The following is a 13,327-nucleotide window of genomic DNA, read 5'->3' as shown; positions in this document are numbered from 1 at the left end:
CAACCTACACCGATGTAAACCTAGCCGCCGCCACCACCCTTCTGGTGACAACGATATCTCACCCCGATGTCCATGACATGTCTTCCTCCATATTTGTAAGGCCACCTGTCATAGATAAGCTTTTCCTGGGCACAACCTAAATACGGTGACCAAGTTATTCATGCATGTAGCTACCACTACTAGGAAAAGCCTTATTGTCGGCGAACCAAAAAAGGCTACTGCTGGCGCACCAGAGCCCGCCGGTGGGAACATGCCGGTGGTAATGTTTTACCACCGACGCACCAGCTGGTGCGCCGGCAGTAACACGAGTTATCCCCGACGCACTGGCTTGGTGCGTCGGCGGTATGTTTTTTTCATTTTTTTTTTTTAAAAAGGTCGATCTAGATCTAGATCTAGCTCGGGTTCATCCTCGAAAACCATGGCTGTGGGCCACCTTGTTGACGTTCCTACAGCGAGGAGGAGGAGGAGGAGGAGGAGGATGAGGAGGTGGAGGAGGCCGGAGGTGGAGGAGGCCGGAGGCAGGAGTAGGAGGAGGTCGCCGAAGGAGGCCCGAGGTTGAGGAGGAGAAGGAGGTCGTCGTCTTCGTCGTCGGAGGTCACCGGAGGAGGAGGAGGAGGAGGAGGTCGCCATTTTCGTCGTCGAAGGTCACCGGAGGAGGAGGAGGAGGTCATCGTCTTTGTCGTCGGAGGTCACCGGAGGAGGACTAGGAGGAGGAGGAGCCTACCGGGAAGGAGAAAAGGAGAAGGAAGGAGAGGAAGAGGAGGAGGAGGGGGGAGGAGAAGTGGAACTGTGGAAGAGGAGGAGGAGAGGGAGGAGGCTGGTTTGTGCTTATATAGTATAGGTCACCGCCGGCGCACCTAGTATCGTGGTGCGCCGGGGGTAATTTTTATTTTTTTCATCAAAATCTAAAACCTGGAAAAAGTCATGTTTCTGTTTTGAATTTTCCGAATCCATTTTTTTGTCTAAACGACCATAGGTGGTTGAATTCGAATAGGAAATTTCGCGTAGATACATTTTGATAAAAAAGTTTTTATCGGAGGTCGTATGCAACCAGAATTCCCGTTTTACCCAAAAAATGACGCCATTTTGCATAATATTTCGAAATTCATATTTTTAAATTTTCCGTAAAACTAGATGACAAATTTGTTCGGCATTTCAAAGGATTTAATTTTTTTGAATTTTCTATCATTTTGTTTTATTTTTTTCAAAATTGAAAAGGCAATCCACTGGGGGTTGGGGGAGGGAAAAATACATCTGCCCTTACTACCGGCGCACCACAGAGTGCTCCGATTTTCAGTTTGGCATGCAACCTGGTTCATCCTTATCCCCGGCGCACTAATTTTTTTTCTGTGCCGGCGGTATTGGATCATCACCGGCGCGGTCGATACACGGTGCGACGGTAGTATTTAGCACCGGCGGGCACGTTTTTTGGTGCACCTACAATAACGTTTGCGGCTATAGACCTTTTCCTAGTAGTGTACATATGCAATTTATTTTCATTTTAAACTCTATAATTTTTATATCTTAAAATGTAAGTTGTAATATAGTTCTATTTTCATTGATAGCTTTATTGTGAAAAGATGTTCGAAACAAGTTTACGTGTTGGCATATTTTGACAACTTTTTATTCTACCCTAGTAGCAAGACTATAATCATTATGTCACCAGGTAGAGTTAACTCCATTAGAGTCAAATGGTTACTAGGTGTTCTAAACTTGGCTCGTCGCCAATGTAGGCCTTGCAAGATGCTGTCATATTTTAGGTGTTTAGAGTGGATCAAATACTCACTTTCTGAACATGGAAGTCATTGCTCAGACAATTTTTTTTTTAAACTTAACTAGTGCCTGTGTATTTATTTGGGTGGTAACTATGAACTAGTAACCTAATAGCTATGATACAATAATTTAACGGTTGGTGGCGATTTTTTTTGTTAAAACACATTAAGATGAAATCTTGCTTAAAGTTCTCTTCAAGGCGAACCATGCAGTGAAAATCGATAATTTGTTGGATTAACGTTTTAAGAGATAATTTCACTTCATTTTTTGAATGGTGAAAATATTATTTACATCTCAGCGGGTGTTGGTTCCTCCGCGTATGTAAGGCCCTGTGCTAACACTCGGGCCGAACGAAAATAATTTTATGACAATCCTTTTTCTTAGTAGATTAATCATTAAAAAAATGGACAAACACATTATTTATTTTCTCGTAGCCGTTTATTCCTCCACACACGGTTAAAATGACTCATCACAAACGGTTTATCCAACAGATCACTGTGAAAGGGTGGCCAATGAGAATCTGTATCACACACGGTTTATTTACCATGTGTGAAGGGTGAAGTATCGCAGATGGTTGCCTTCCTGTAACCGTCTGTGAATAGGAGGTTCTTTGCAAATAACTTTTCTTCATCGAGCGTCTGCATTTTTTATGATTGCAATCGACGGTTTTTACATCGAGTGTCTAAGTTTTTTATGATTGCAATCGACTTTTCTTCATCGAGCATCTGCTTTTTTTTATAATCACTATGTGTTCAGGTCATTTCGTATAAAAAGTTGTCCTTGTTGCCTTGTGGTATGCTGATTGCTAACATTAATTGCAAGCGCTTTTATTCTGAAACAACTAGTAGCAGTGTGTACACCGCGTTCGCTCGCGGGCGGGGAAACTGCCAAGAAAGTTAACCGAGTCATAGCTAATTAAGACGGGTAAAATCATCTGGAATCTTCAGGTCCGACTAGTAAGCAAACTAGAAGCTCACACGCGCGAACAACAACACATAAAGAACGTTGCTGTCCGACCAGCTTGGTGTCATGGGCGTCCCGTGATGACTCAACTTATCGTGCATGTCCACAGTAATCCAAAGATGAGATGGAGAAGGAGGACTTTTATTTTATAATTTACTTTGGAGGGAGAAACATGACTCTCCTAGAGGAAGAAGCAATCGATTACCTGGGAAAGGGAATTAGAGTAATTTCATTAGTGCTGCCACTGCAATAGCCACAAACCAGAATTATCATGTAAGCGTTTCGGCTGTGAAAAAGGAAACCAGAATTAGCACCATTACCGTCAATTGGTTAATCTCTAAAACAGTACTACAAAGGTGTATGTAGATGACTGAAACTACCTCGTTTCATTTCTCTTGGGGAAACTTACAAGAAGCATGTTCAGAATCGGGAGAATTACCAACACCAGCTGACCAGCATCAGTTCATCACAGTATATACTGAGGGCATCTTCAACGAGGACAAAAAAAATGCGCTCCAGCGGCTAGACGCAAAACGTCCCCAGCGTCCATCCTAACGTAAACGTGGACTAAATATGCGCGCTCCGCGCGTCCGTTTTCGTCCGGCTGCATGGCCCCTTCCCTCTCTCCTTCTTTAATGTAGGGTAGGCACATCATGTGCCGGCCACTCCACACCACACAAATGTAATCTTTCTCTCTCTCTCTCCTCCCTTAATCAGTGCATGGCAGACCCTTGCGGTCAAAAATGCATCTTTGCCGCTGGAGAAAGGACAGACGCATGCGGACATGTAGACATTTTTTATGTCCGTGCGCGACACGAACTGACATAAAAACGTGTCACCCCATTGGAGATGCCCAGAGTAAGAGTAATGTCCTGGTCCTAGCTTAGCTGCGAGCCAGTGCGCGCCAAGTATAGGCGCACTACCTGCCTGCCCGCCTACTACAAGCGAAGCAGAGCAAACGGGAGCCGGCTTCAGTCAAGTGTTCACGGCGAGGCGCTCGAGCCGCGGGGCTTGAACCCTCGGCAGCGGCTGTGGTCGATGCGGCAGGAGGACATCGGCGGGCTAGCCAGCAGCCGCTGCAGGTGCGCACGCAAGACGGGCCGCCCCGTAGCCGTGGCCACGCTTCCCCCGCCGCTCTTCTTCCCCGTCATGCCCGGCGGCGCGGCCTGCTGCTGCAAGACGCGACTGGATGGCGACAAGGGTGACCGATGGCGGCTGCAGTGGAAGGAGCCCGCGTGGTTCGTCGGCTAGCAGAGGTAGGTGAGTTTCCATGCCTTGCAGCTCGCGGCCGCATCAGAGGCAGATGGGTTCACCATGGCTTCTGCGTGTCTCGTCGGAATCTGAGCCGGTCTCTCTTTCTCGTCGGAGTTGAGGCGAGCGCTGCCGTGTGTCCGATTAGCTGAGTAAATTACATAAATCTACCACAATTGGGGTAGTGGTAACAGGTTAATACCATTCTTGGAATTTTTTGCTAAAAACTACAACTTTCATGACATAGCGTTAAAAATCAAGCTAAATCTTGTCTAACGATATTTTAACAGCAATCCTGATCGATGAGCCCATCTGTCAGTGACTCAGTGCTGAGATGGGGATACAAGTGGAGAAGAAGATGAGCTGGAAGTGGAGCCCAACTATCAGCCCCACATCTTTTTCCTATTCTTCTTCCTCTATTTTTTCGCTCTTCCATTTTTTCTGGCGTTGACCCGTCCTTAGCCGGCGCTCGCCCCAGCCAAGTGAAAGGTGACGTTTTCCCGGTGAGTTTTCAACATTTTGACAAGTGTTGCCTTGCCTGAAATTCTCGTCCGAATTAAGTAGTGCAAATTGCAGGTTCGGTTCCCGCTCCAGTTCATTCTTTTTAGCTTAGTTCTGCGCGTTTTCCTCCCTTGTAGCTGTTCTACGCACTACGGACACGGCAGGCAGCCATGTGGACCAAACTGAACGCAGGGGAAATGGCTAATATTTCCACTGAGGTTAACAAACATGGGTACGGAATGAAACTGCGTGACGGTGACGATCATGCTGGTTGATCCGCGAGGTTAAACTTTAAATAAAAGGGGTTAACAAGCTAAACTATGAATAAAAGAGGTTTATGAACAAATGACATTGCCAATATTAACTTCAAGTTAAAAGTGAGGCCTACGTACCAACATCAAGAACCATTCCTGTACTTATCAGGGCATCGCTAACCAACTAATGAATTGTGGTCTCTGTTGCGTGTGCACATAAACGGGGAGCTCCGTAGGTAGTGATCTACCTGTTAGTCGTCCAACCAGGCCGCTGCCCAACATCCCTAATTAAGCCTACACCGATCATAGCCCGTGCAAAAGTCGCAGGAAGGTTGGAACGTCGATGTGTTGTTCTTGGACAATGCAGGTGGAGACAGGAGGAGATCAGGAGGATCTCCAGATCGTTTGCTTCCTCTACGGCTCAAGCCTGCCTCACGTAGTCATCGATGAAATCTTCAGTACCTCATAATGAGCATCTCTATATCTCTCTTTTATGTGCATATAGTGCTCTATTTGATGCTATACAAAATCTGGTGCTACACATGACTTTCTTGATCTAACAGATGACCCTTAAGTGAGCAATAAGCTATCAGACCTACACATGACATTGTACTTTTAATAGTAAATGAAGGGAGTCTTAGTACATGTTGCCGCGGAATGCTTAATTAGATACCTATGTCCTGGCAATAGTGTCCCCGACTCAGTTGGGGGAACTAATACTATTATCTTTATAATATCCATGAACATTTATCTTATTTATACTAAAATTATATACTTTTGTACAACTCACTCTATCAACACAACCCACGACCTGTATATATTTGCTATTGTACCTCGCGATATTAAACACAAAATTTCATTGTAAAATATTAATATACATTGTTTATTTTACCACAACTACAACATAATCCTCATGGACTAACTTTTAATGTATTAAGTATATCCAATTTAATATCCTTTAAGGGTTTGGACCTATGTTAGAGATCTCTGACGTATCCATCCAACAAATTAGTATTGTGTCCATGGTGGTGTCCAAAGTATATATTTTGGAATCTTCCAGGCTGTTTGTTTTTTCCATTTTATATGAGATGTCCATATATAGTGGTATCTCCTTGATTATTTATTTTCAAAAAGCACTCTTTGAATCCTTGAGTTATTGTTGGCGATATATGTATATATATATATATATATATATATATATATATATATATATATATATATATATATATATATATATATATATATATATATATGTTGTAAACCCTAAACCTTACCATGTCATTTGAACCCGATATTAAAACCCAGGACCCCACGTCATTAACCGTGTCATCCGAGGCTTCCTCCAAACCTTATTTGTCACTCTGTCTCTCAGCCAACGGTAGGCAACCTCGGCCGAAACTAGGGTGAGTGTGCCTAGGATTATGTAGTAGGAAAATATGTAACCTTTTGTTAATACGGATGTACTAGTAGAAAACATGCATAAGAAAGCCCAACGAAGTCGGCACTTGATCACGACGTGCCCAAACCAAGTACTCCTCGACGAGACAAGTCAAAGCTGGACTTGATCAGGGACGCATAATTTGACTCAGTGTCACCCTGCTGTTGTACCCTATTCTTCTCTTGACACGACACTACCAGCAGGACTCAATCACCAGCTTACCTGCACACCAGGGCAAGATCACGTCAAGTACATACTCAATTACTACCCCCCTTGAATTATTCTGATCCGCCCCGTACGGAACCTTGTCTCGTAAATACAGAGTGGCACTTCAACGGGCAACGGCTACGTCTATCCTCCGATGTCCCGGGATAGTCCGCATATATAAGAGATAAGACGCGAGTGCGACAGCGAGCAAGGAAAATTTTCAGCAAAAGAGCAGGTAAACGGCCTGCGCGGCTGCGCCGGAGGCAATGTACCTGCAAAATAGGCGGCACCGCCGGCAAGCGCCGTGTGCAGGGGCGAAGAGTCTGTTTATGTTACAAGTGCTGACTTCGCCGTATATGTGTGCCTTGTCGTCGTGGAGCCGCGCGAGAAGTCCGACCGTGGTTGCTATAGGTGCTATCCCAAAGCGGGTGGTGGACTTCTTTTGTGCGTGGTGGCATTCTGTGTATAGCACTAGCGTTTGCATTTATTTAGGTATCATGTAAGGAACTATTCTCTCTCAAGCTTAACATAAAAATGCGTAGAGCATCTCTAGTTTCTCGAAAAATCATACCTTCCTCCTTTCATAAAAAAAATACATATATATATTTATGTAAATTTAGATGTAAAAAAACATTTTGACATTTTTATATGGACAAAGAAAGTAGAAACAATGGTTCAGAAATCAAGTAACTTACTGTATTGGTATGCATTTGATGCCGTGTTCCTCCGGACAATCACACCACGTAAAGCGGGATGGGAAAGATTCAATTTGTGGTGAAATATTACAATTTCCCCGGAAAACTGATTGGACCATCTCCAGCGGCACCCCAATAGGATGTGCAGAAATGCATGAGGAATTGGGGATCGCCACTGTTGGGGCGCCATGAAACTTTTCCAGCGATTTAAGGCTGGCGCCTTGCATTATTTTTTTCACAAAAAACTAAACACATATAAATTTAAACAAATCAAATTAATTTCATTCAAATTTTTAGGATGTATTCCAAGTTTGAATAAAAAAATTACTAATCCTAAACATAATACATGTAGTGAAACGAGTTCTCATTGGTCTTATCCCATGTTTCACAGTTTTATGCTAGGGCATGGATGATAAGCTACTTCGATAAATCTAATCGGGAGGGATGACACATCTTCGCATGAAGCGGCGAATAACCCGACTGGTGAGTCACCAAGGTGCCCCTCTATGTCATGGCATTAGTGTCCGCGAGTGATGAGTTAGAGGAATTAACAGTATTATCTTCATAATGACCATTAACATTGATCTTATTTATACTAAAATTCTATACTTTGGTACAACTCACTCTATCAACACAAGATCTTGACCTGAACATATTTTCTGTTGTACTTTGTGATATTAAACACAAAGTTGCATTGTAAAATATCAATATACATTGTTTACTTTTACGACACTAATATATATTTTATTGCAAATAATATTTTGCAAAAAAAATATTGTATGTTGCAATGAACGTGCAATTGTTGTTAGACTTGTTGAGAAATTGCCTCTTGAGAAAAGAACTTTCATTGAATTGATAAACCCCTTCAACTCAAGAATAACGTAAGACCACTTGATGATATATAGTTGGCACATCCTCATGGACTAACTTTTAATGTATTAAGTATATCTATCATTTAGTACTTTGGGCCTTTTTGTAGAGATCTTCAATGTACCCATCCAACAAATATTGTCTCCGTGCTAGTATCAAAATATATACTTTTAGAATCTTCTGGTGTCCTTTTTAAACATCTTATATATCAGTGTCCACAATGGTATCTCCTTGATTTTTTTGTTTCGAAAAGCTCTCTTTCAATCCTTGATTTATTGTTCGCGATATATGTTTGTATATATATGTTGTAAACCCTAAATCCACCGGGCCATTTGAACCCTATGTTAGAACCCAGGATCCCCACATTATTAATCGTGGCATCCAAGGCTTCATCCAAACCTTAGCTGTTTTTGTTTTAAAAAAACCTTAGTTCTATGTGCCTCTCTCTCTCACACACAAGTATGGTAGGAAACCTAGACCAAAACTACGGTGAATGGGTGCCCGTGTTGGGCCGCGTTTTTTTATCTGCAACGATCCATTTAGACAGCCGCGGAACTAAATGGTTGATTGTGGTTGAGTTTTTCTTAGTCAACACGGGCACCCATTCACCGTAGTTTCGGCCTAGGTTTCCTACCATACATCGTAGTTTCGGCCTAGGAGTCCTTAACGGCCCACCTAGCTTTGTGTTCTAACTCTACAGGTAAATGACACGCCTTTCCATAGACCATTTTACAAGGAGACATTCCCATATGATTTTTTAAAAGTAGTTCTATAAGCCCATAATGCTTCATTGATTTTAGTTGGCCAATCACACCTTAACTTATTAACAGTATTTTCTAGTATAAGCTTTAATTCCGTATTACTCAATTCAAATTGACCACTAGTTTGTGGGTGATATGGAGATGCTACTATATGATTAACACCATATTTAGCCAAGGTTTTTCTAACATCTTGATGAATAAAGTGAGAACCACCATTAGTAATTAAAAATCTAGGTACTCCAAACCTGAGAAGAATTATGTCCTTCAACATCTTCATTGCAGTAGCATGGTCAGCACTCTTTGTCGGAATTGCTTCCACCCACTTAGTAAAATAATCAACTGCAACCAAAATGTGAGTATGATGCTATTTGGAGGCAGGAAATGGCCCCATAAAGTCAAATCCCCACACATGCAGTGTATAATTCATAGGCATTTCATTTCTCTTACACATGTTCCCAACACGCTGACATTTATCACAAGCTTTAGATCTGCTAGGGTTTCCATTAGGTCGGCATGCACATTAGATCTTCTAGGGTTTCCATTAGGATAGAGTTCGGATTGATGTTTGCAAGGTGTTCGTCCGCATGGTTTGTTGTTATTGTCCAGTTCTTGTTGTTCACGGTCTCGATTTGCTTAGATCTGTTACTCTCACATCGGATTGGGGTAGATCCTTCCTAGATTGGACATTGGGAAGGCTGAAACTGCCAGATTTTACTATGCATGCAAAGAGGGGAAGGGTTTTTTGTGATGGGGTTTATCATGTTAAGATTGCTGTGCAGAATGAGTCGCGCTAGTTTGTTATAGATTGTGTTGTTTCTGATTGAACTAGGCCGATGATTGTAACCGGGAATCATAGTGTGAGGAGATGATTGATCAGAACCTATGGCATGACTGAACATCACCATGACATTGGTTCTGATCAAACATCTCTTTCATATGTGCTCATTGTATGAGGCATATGCTATCTTGCTTTCCATGTTTGTACTTCTTCGCTTCGCAATGGCCAATGATTTAACTATGGCACAATGGAAGGCAGGGTGTTGTCCTCAAACTTTGTCATGTGTGCCATATTTCTTGCACACTGGCTTAGTTTGCGGACATTCCCTTTGCATGCCGTGTGATCCAATATATGAGGCCTCATTTTTTTTGTCTAGTGCATTGGCCAATGATTGAACAATGGCACACTGGAAAGCAAGGTGTTGCCCTTAAACTTAGTCGTGTGTGTGATTACTTGCACACTAGACTTAGTTTGAGGGCAGTCCCTTGAGCTACCGTGTGACCCAATGTATGAGGCATCACATGTTTTCAATGTTCGTTTTCATCTATATACTTGTGAGCAGGCACACCTCTAATGTCATGTGTTCTTGTGGCAGACTGAGAAGCTCAAGCTTGGGTCACCTACTAAGACCCCCAACGAGGGACTGTCGAAAAAGCGAAGGGCGGCTAACGTCGGCCTTTTTCAGCCGGACGTAGGGCCGAACTAGTTCATGTGCATCGTCTTCACGCCCACCTTCAGCCGGCTCCGGATCCCTCAATATTTTGTCAGGTGGTTCGGACAAATCCCCTCGAACATCATCATCACCACCAACACTGGCTGCAACTGGAGGATGACTATGGCGAGAGAAGGCAATGACGCATACATCAACCAGGGGTGGGCGGGTTTCGCCGTCGCTCATCAGCTGCAGGTAGGCCAGTTCCTCATCTTCAAGAAGGTGTCCTCCTTCGAGTACAGTGTGGTCATCTCTGACTACACCGGCACTGAGGTGATTGATACGTCTCAAACGTATCTATAATTTCTTATGTTCCATGCTACTTTTATGATGATACTCACATGTTTTATACACACTTTATATCATTATTATGCATTTTCCGGCACTAACCTATTGACGAGATGCCGAAGAGCCGCTTGATGTTTTCTCGCTGTTTTTGGTTTCGTAAATCCTACAAAGGAAATATTCTCGGAATTGGACGAAATCAACGCCCAGGGTCTTATTTTTCCACGAAGCTTCCAGAAGACCGAAAGGGATACGAAGTGGGGCCACGAGGGCCCGTACCCATAGGGCGGCGCGGCCAGCATGGGGCCCGCGCCGACCTATGGTGTGGGGCCCCCGCGCCGCCTCCAACTCTGCCCTTCCGCCTACTTATAGCCTTCGTCGCGAAAACCCCGCACCGAGAGCCACGATACGGAAAACCTTCCGCAGACGCCGCCGCCGCCAATCCCATCTCGGGGGATTCAGGAGATCGCCTCCGGCACCCTGCCGAAGAGGGGAATCATCTCCCGGAGGACTCTTCATCACCATGATCGCCTCCGGATTGATGTCTGAGAAGTTCACCCCTAGACTATGGGTCAATAGCAGTAGCTAGATGGTTGTCTTCTCCTCATTGTGCTATCACGTTAGATCTTGTGAGCTGCCTATCATGATCAAGATCATCTATTTGTAATGCTACATGTTGTGTTTGTTGGGATCCGATGAATATGGAATACTATGTCAAGTTGATTATCAATCTATCATATATATGTTGTTTATGTTCTTGCATGCTCTCCGTTGCTAGTAGAGGCTCTGGCCAAGTTGATACTTGTAACTCCAAGAGGGAGTATTTATGCTCGATAGTGGGTTCATGCCTCCATTGAATCTGGGACAAAGTGATGTAAAGTTCTAAGATTGTGGATGTGTTGTTGCCACTAGGGATAAAACATCAATGCTTTGTCTAAGGATATTTGTGTTGATTACATTACGCACCATACTTAATGCAATTGTCTCGTTGTTTGCAACTTAATACCGGAAGGGGTTCGGATGATAACCCTGAAGGTGGACTTTTTAGGCATAGATGCATGCTGGATAGCGGTCTATGTACTTTGTCGTAATGCCCTGATTAAATCTCATAGTAGTCATCGTGATATGTATGTCCATTGTTATGCCCTCTCTATTTGTCAATTGCCCAACTGTAATTTGTTCACCCAACATGCTATTTATCTTATCGGAGAGACACCACTAGTGAATTGTGGACCCCGGTCCATTCTTTACATCTGAAATACAATCCATCGCAAACTCGTTCTTTACCGTTCTTCGCAAACAAACATCATCTTCCACACTATACATTTAATCCTTTATTTACAGCAAGCCGGTGAGATTGACAACCTCACTGTTACGTTGGGGCAAAGTACTTTGATTGTGTTGTGCAGGTTCCACGTTGGCGCCGGAATCCCTGGTGTTGCGCCGCACTACACTCCGCCACCAACAACCTTCACGTGTTCCTTGACTCCTACTGGTTCGATAACATTGGTTTCTTACTGAGGGAAAACTTGTTGTTGTACTCATCACACCTTCCTCTTGGGGTTGCCAACGGACGTGTGTCTTACACGCCATCAAGCAACTTTTTCTGGCGCCGTTGCCGGGGAACTGAAGAAAAGTTACACCACAAAGATTTCTAACTCCCACGTCAACTACACGCCAGCAACTTTTTCTGGTGCCGTTGCCGGGGAGATCAAGACACGCTGCAAGGGGAGTCTCCCACATCCAATCTCTTTACTTTGTTTTTGTCTTTCTTTACTTTACTTTATTTACTGCTTTGTTTGTTCTCTATATCAAAAATACAAAAAAATTAGTTGCTAGATTTATTTTATTTACTGTCTTGTTTGCATTCTCTATATTAAAAACACAAAAAAAAATTAGTTACCTGCATTTACTTTATTTAGTTTGCTTTATTTAATACTGCTAAAAATGAGTAACCCTGAAGTTGAAGTTCGTTCGTTTAAGCAACAAGGGGGAGAAAGTTTTAAAGATGCTTGGTATAGAATTAGTGATGCTCATCATAGGTGCACTAAGAAACACTCCACTATTATCCTACTTAGGAACTTTTATGTTGGTATCTCTAGTTGGAATAGGTATGTTCTTGATACTCTTGCAGGAGGTAATTTCCTAGGCACTCCTGCTTTAGAAGCTAGTTGCATCATCGAGAGTCTAGTTGGAATACCACTTGTTAATGAAGCTAAAATTGAAATATCTCTTGAAGATGTCATGAAAAAGTTGGAAGCCATAGAGAAAAATCTTCCAAGTGTTGAGACTAAATTGGGAATATTACTTAATAACATTGATAAACTTGATAAAACTTTAAGTGGAATCAATGAGAGAATTGCCGTTTTAGAAACTTGTGCTACTCATGATAATCGAACCCATAGGATTAGTGAACTTGAAGAAGCTATGGGAACCTTGGGTTCAACTTTTTCTTCTCTTAAGTTTAAGGAGAAAGCTTATGTGGGTAAGGAGCAAAAGTTCATGTATGTCTCTAAAGTGCCTAAGCCAAAAAATTATTATAGGCCTAAAATTGACAAAGCCCTTAGTACCACTATGGATAATGGAGCATATAAGATACCTAATGTGACAAATTGTGAAAATTATGATGTTAATGCTTCATCTCTTGATAATACTTGATTCACACTTTCTCGCGCCTAGTCGAAAGGCGTTAAAGAAAAGCGCTTATGGGAGACAACCCTTATTTTACTTCTGCACTTTTGTTTTATATTTGAGTCTTGGAAGTTGTTACTACTGTAGCAACCTCTTCTTATCTTTATTTTATTGCATTGTTGTGCCAAGTAAAGTCTTTGATAGTAAA

This window comes from Lolium rigidum, chromosome 2 (assembly GCF_022539505.1).
Source record: "Lolium rigidum isolate FL_2022 chromosome 2, APGP_CSIRO_Lrig_0.1, whole genome shotgun sequence".
Classification (NCBI taxonomy): domain Eukaryota; kingdom Viridiplantae; phylum Streptophyta; class Magnoliopsida; order Poales; family Poaceae; genus Lolium; species Lolium rigidum.
Note: the sequence above shows the minus strand (reverse complement) of the source record.